A 5,521-nucleotide genomic window follows, 5' to 3' on the forward strand; every position below is an offset into this window, starting at 1 on the left:
GGCACCACCACCCTACCATTTCACACACATGAGCCCTGACCCAGGCATTATGGGGCAGATTTATGGAAAGTGGCGCTGCACCGAGTGCACGCGCCACTTCCCATGCACCCCTTACCACCCCCTGCCTCCATATGTGTGCCGTATTTAAAATACGGCGCACCATGGTGCAGGGTAGGGGGCAATAGCGTCATCTTTCATGACGCTATTGATGTGCTCTGCCAAAACATTGGCGCTATTCTTGCAGAGTACATAGGGCCCCATTATAAAGAATGGAAGGCCCCTTTTAACGCCTGCTCTTGACCCACAGGGAAGGGTGCTGTGTAGGCAAAAGGCAGGACATATACCTATGTAGTTTACATGTCCTGGTAGTGTAAAACTCCTAAATTCGTTTTTACACTGCTGTGAGGCATGCTGTCTTCATGGGCTAACATTAGGGCTGCCCTCTTACATTGTTTGAGTGGTAGCTGCTGATCTGAAAGGAGTAGGAAGGTCATATTTAGTATGGCCAGAATGGTGATATAAAATCCTGCTGACTGGTGAGGTTGGATTTAATATTACTGTTTTAGAAATGCCACTTTCAGAAAGTGAGCATTTCTCTGCACTTAAATCTTTCTGTGCCTTACAATCAACGTCTGGCTGAGTTTAGTTGACAGCTCCTTGTGCATTCACTCAGGCACACCCCAAACACAGGATACTCAGCCTCACTTGCATACATCTGGATTTTGAAAGGGCCTTCCTGGGCTGGGAGGGTGGAGGGCCTGCTCTCACACAAAGGACTGCCACACACCCTACTGGGACCCTGGCAGACAGGATTGAACTGAAAGGGGCCCAGTGCACTTCTAAGCCACTCTTTGAAGTCTCCCCCACTTCAAAGGCACATTTGGGTATATAGACAGGGCCTCTGCGCATTCCAACTCAGACACTTCCTGGAGAAGAAAACTGGAACCAGAGCCTACATCCTGCTAAGAGCTGCCTGGCTGCCCAAAGGACTCACCTGACTGCTTTCTGTGAAGGACTGCTGCCTTGCTGTTGCCCTGCTGCCTTGCTGCTCTCTGGCTGTGGTGAAGAAGTGCTCTCCAAGGGCTTGGATAGAGCTTGCCTCCTGTTCCCTGAAGTCTCAGGACCAAAAAGAATTCACTCTTGCAACTGGACTCCTTGTGTGGTGAAAATTTGACGCATGCCAAACTGGAACGGCGCAGCACGACTGCGCAAGGAGATCGACACAGCGCCAGTGTTGCGGCCGGAACTTTGATGCACGGCCCACCGGATCGACGCACAGCCGACCTGGGACGATGCAGCCCGACTTCCAGAGGGGAATCAATACAGCGCCTGCCGTGAGGGAGAAAATTCCACGCAACGCCCACCGGATCGACGCAACGCTTGTGACTTCGCTCCGCAAGCCCAGGATTCCACGCGCAGACCCCAGGGAGTCTGGAAACCCCGCAACCCGAAGAGGATCCACGACCGAGTGCCGGAAATCGACGCACACTGCCCCTGCTTGGAAACTAAATGACGCATCGCTGTGTGTGGTCCGCAAAATCTACGCACACCCCTTTTTTTCCATGCTTCTCCTCCTCTGCGGCCCTTTGCAGGTGAACCAGGTACTTTTTGCTTGAAAGAGACTTTGGCTCTCATTATGACATTGGCGGTAAGTGCTGCTTACCGCCATGCTGATTGCTGCCAACATACTGCAGCTGCAGCTGTATACCGCTACGGGTATTATGACCCACACATAGAAATCGGCCACTATACAGACACACACACAAGTCCGCCAGCCCAAAGGTCAGTGATAAACTGGCGATACCAAAACCCACACCATTAAACCAACAGAAATACGCCCACAGCATCATGACCCACGAATCACTGCGGCGGACATTCAACCGAGGTAATTAATGAAATAAACACCCTTGGAACTAATACAAGTATGGAGTCTGTCAATTGATTGAAATATGTACTAGTTTAACAAGCTGTAAACACTGCAATTGAAATGTACTGTAATATTTACATAGGTATGACCTGTAGTGGGCAGCCAAAGAAATAGGGAAATCAGGCTGCCATGTTCAATGTCCAACGCAAAACTGCAATGGAAGGTGAAGTTACAGTGTCTTACCTGTGTGTCACTGGAAGTACTGTTGAATTATTGTAGTTCTGTTGTCCAAATCCTCTTCCTCTGCCTCCTCTTCGTCACTGTCCACAGGCTCCACCACTGCCACATGACCATCCCCAGGCTAATCCTCCTGCAGAAAAGGCATCTAGCATCTCAAGGCCAGGTTGTGCAACATGCAACGATGATTTGGCACATCTTCTTGGGTGAGTAGTACAGGGATCCACCTGACAGATGGAGGCACCGGAATCTGGCCTTCAGGAGGACAAAGGTCCACTCGATGATCCTCCTTGTTCACCCATGTGCCTCATTGTAACGTTCCTCTGCACATGTCCTGGTATTTCTCACTGGGGTCAGTAGCCATGAGTGGTTGGGGTAACCAGTCACCTGTAAATATCGAGGGATACCTGTTAGCCACACACTCACCCTTAGGGCCAACACTACACCCATATTCCTACATCAACTGGGTGGTGACCATGGGCTCACCTATTAGCCACACCCGGTGCCTCTGGAGTTGAGACATCACATATGGGGTGCTGCTTTTCCTCAGGATATAGGCATCATGCACAGACCCAGGATACTTTGCATTGACATGGGAGATGTACTGGTCCGCCAAACACACCATTTGCACATTCAGAAAGTGAAAACTTTTTCGATTTCTGAACACCTGTTAATTTCTCCGGGGAGGGCAAAGGTAATATGTGTACCATCAATGGCACCAATGATGTTGGGTATATGTCCCATTGCATAGAAGTCAGCCTTCACTTTGGCCAAATCCTCCACCTAGGGGAAAACGATGTAGCTGCACATGGGTTTCATCAGGGCAGACAACACTATGGTCAGCACGTATGAGAACATAGGCTGTGACATCCCTGATGCCATGGCCACTGTCGCTTGGAAGGAACCACCTGCCAAGAAATGGAGCACTGACAGGACCTGCACTAGAGGGGGGGATACCTGTGGGGTGGAGGAGAGCAGAAATCAGGTCTGGCTCCAATTGAGCACACAGTTCTTGGATTGTGGCTCTATCAAGTCTGTAGGTTACGATAATGTGCCTGTCCTCCATTGTCCTCCACCAGGGGTCTGTACTCGGGGGATGTCTCCATCTCCTATTCATCGTCAGTGGTTTAACTCTAGGGTGAAAAACGGTGAGCAGAAGGTCATATTCAAACATATTCTCAGATTAATATGCAATTTTTGCTTTACATAAACAGTATGTGAACTTGTAAGTCAGTTGATGTGTCTATGTCTGCTGTGACTCAGTTAGGTGCCATGGACTGTGCCCACCTGAAATGGCGGCTGCCTGACCTGTGAGGAGGGACAAGTGGAAATGAGGTAATTCCGCTGGCGTTGTGTGCCGTTGCTTTCGTCACTCAACGACCGCTGTGCAACACCTCATTGGTTATCATTGGGGCCTACAGGTTCCAGGAGCCAATGGCGTGACCGCCATTTTCTATCTGTTCACTCACTTGCTACCTGACCTTCAACAGGAGAGGACCTACACTGCAAGTGCTGCTGTGACCTGTGTCTGGAAGCGACAATGCCTCGAGTGTCTGGGGAAAGGGCCCCTGCCTTCACTTCAGAGGAACTGGAGAGACTGGTGGATGGACCCTACCGCAGTACCCTTTATTTTATGGGCCACAACACAAACCGGTGAGTACACTGTGAGCATGATGCGTGGGGCATGAACGTATGGAGTGCTGTGTGTGTAAGCCTCGTGTGGGGGGGGCTGAGGGGTCCTGGGCAGAGTGCTGCATGTATGGTGGTCAATGTATGTGCGTTAGGGGATGGGAGGGATATGGTGGGCCATGAGTATCACAGTCCGGACGGTATGAATAATACCTTTTCTGCTGTGTTTTTTCTGCAGATCAGCGCCCATCAAAACCAGCATTTGCAATGCAACAAGTCTCGCATTTCTCCAAGTTAGAGCTATTAGCAGTTGTAAACTCCCAACCGGACTTTTCTTGCCACATTAAACCTATCGGCAAAAGTGCAATTATCTACGTAACAGGCAAAAGTGCAATTAACTATGTAACAGGGTCGATGTCATGCAAAGCACTCGACTTCTGCCAAGCGAGATCGCGCTGCGAAAAAAGATAAAAAGTAGTCCACAAACCGGACAGAAAACAGCGAGCCTCGCATGTTTTCAGAACTTGGTCACTGCGCTCGAGGAGGGCTAACCACTGGAAAAGGCATGACGTATCCATGCCTTCCACTAATGAAAGCAAGCAGATTTTGAAAGGCAAGCCCACAAACCAATGAAAGACACTGATGTGACATGGGCGGGGCTCCGAGCCCTTTTCTAACTACTAATGTGTCTCGCAAGCAAAACGCATGCGCAAGCACATGCGACGCAGACTTGACCCTAAAAATGGTGTTCCATGTGGGTTGGGGCATTGGGCCTCCGGCAGTGAGCGCATGTTCGACTTCCCAAGGGGAGCCCGTGCAGGTGCGATTGAGAGCAGCAGGCTCCGGGCGGTGGGCTTGGTGAGCAGAAGAGAGCTGAAACTGCAGCATTCCTGCCTACGGTCATACCACCCTGAATGCGCCCGATCTCGGAAACTAAGCAGGGTCGGGCCTGGTTAGTATTTGGAGGGGAGACCTCCTGGGAATACCAGGTGCTGTAGGCATTTTGCCCCTCGCAGACACTAGGTGCTGCACGTCTTAGCTCAATTACACAGCTTCCTCGCTAATTTCATTTCCCACTTTTTATTTCCTGCACTCTTTTTTTCCTGTCTTAAAAAAATAAATAAAAGAGAACAGCAATAACACTAAAATACACACTTTCCAAAGGAAAACTTGCAATTATTCTGCACTTTACACTCCGCCCAAGCTGAAGAAAACATTTGTTCTACGACGGGCAAAGGGATCCCTAGCTAAGGCTTTGCTTTCTTGCGGTAAGCATATGCGTGAGGTCTTAAGACCAGATCTCACTTCTCCTGATGTCATTTCCTGTCAGGTCATGGGTTGTGAGGCCACTTCCTGTGATTGCAGGTGCGATTTCACACGGCGTGGTGTAATGTGCCGTGATGTTACTAGCATAGTGTTTAACTTGGTCAGTCCCCCAACTTATTTTCTTTAAGACTTGTGCCATGAATAAGCCTTAGCCCTCAAGAAATAGTGCTTGAGCCCACTATTGGCAACCAAATGCAAAAAATCAGCACAGCGTGTCGGAAATGTGATAAAAGGACGATGATGTATTCGGTGTGGAAGAATGAAATGAGATGCAGACACTTGTGTAAAGAGTTCAAAAGCAAAGCATTCCAGAAACAGGGAATAAAAAGAGGAAAGGTGCGTACAATTTGAGTTGTTGTAAAAGCATTCTAAAACATTTCCAGCATTTCATGGCACTGTAACAGGTGTCATTAACTTAACGATACACTCGGCCCAAGCTGAAGAAAACATTTTCTCCACGAT

General features: G+C 49.2%; 1 pseudogene; it reads left to right on the forward strand.

The window, feature by feature from the left end:
- Nucleotides 1–4,625: 4,625 nt before the first annotated feature.
- On the forward strand, nucleotides 4,626–4,734 carry LOC138302258 (5S ribosomal RNA; annotated as a pseudogene).
- Nucleotides 4,735–5,521: the final 787 nt, after the last annotated feature.

The sequence above is a fragment of the Pleurodeles waltl genome, chromosome 6 (assembly GCF_031143425.1).
Source record: "Pleurodeles waltl isolate 20211129_DDA chromosome 6, aPleWal1.hap1.20221129, whole genome shotgun sequence".
Classification (NCBI taxonomy): domain Eukaryota; kingdom Metazoa; phylum Chordata; class Amphibia; order Caudata; family Salamandridae; genus Pleurodeles; species Pleurodeles waltl.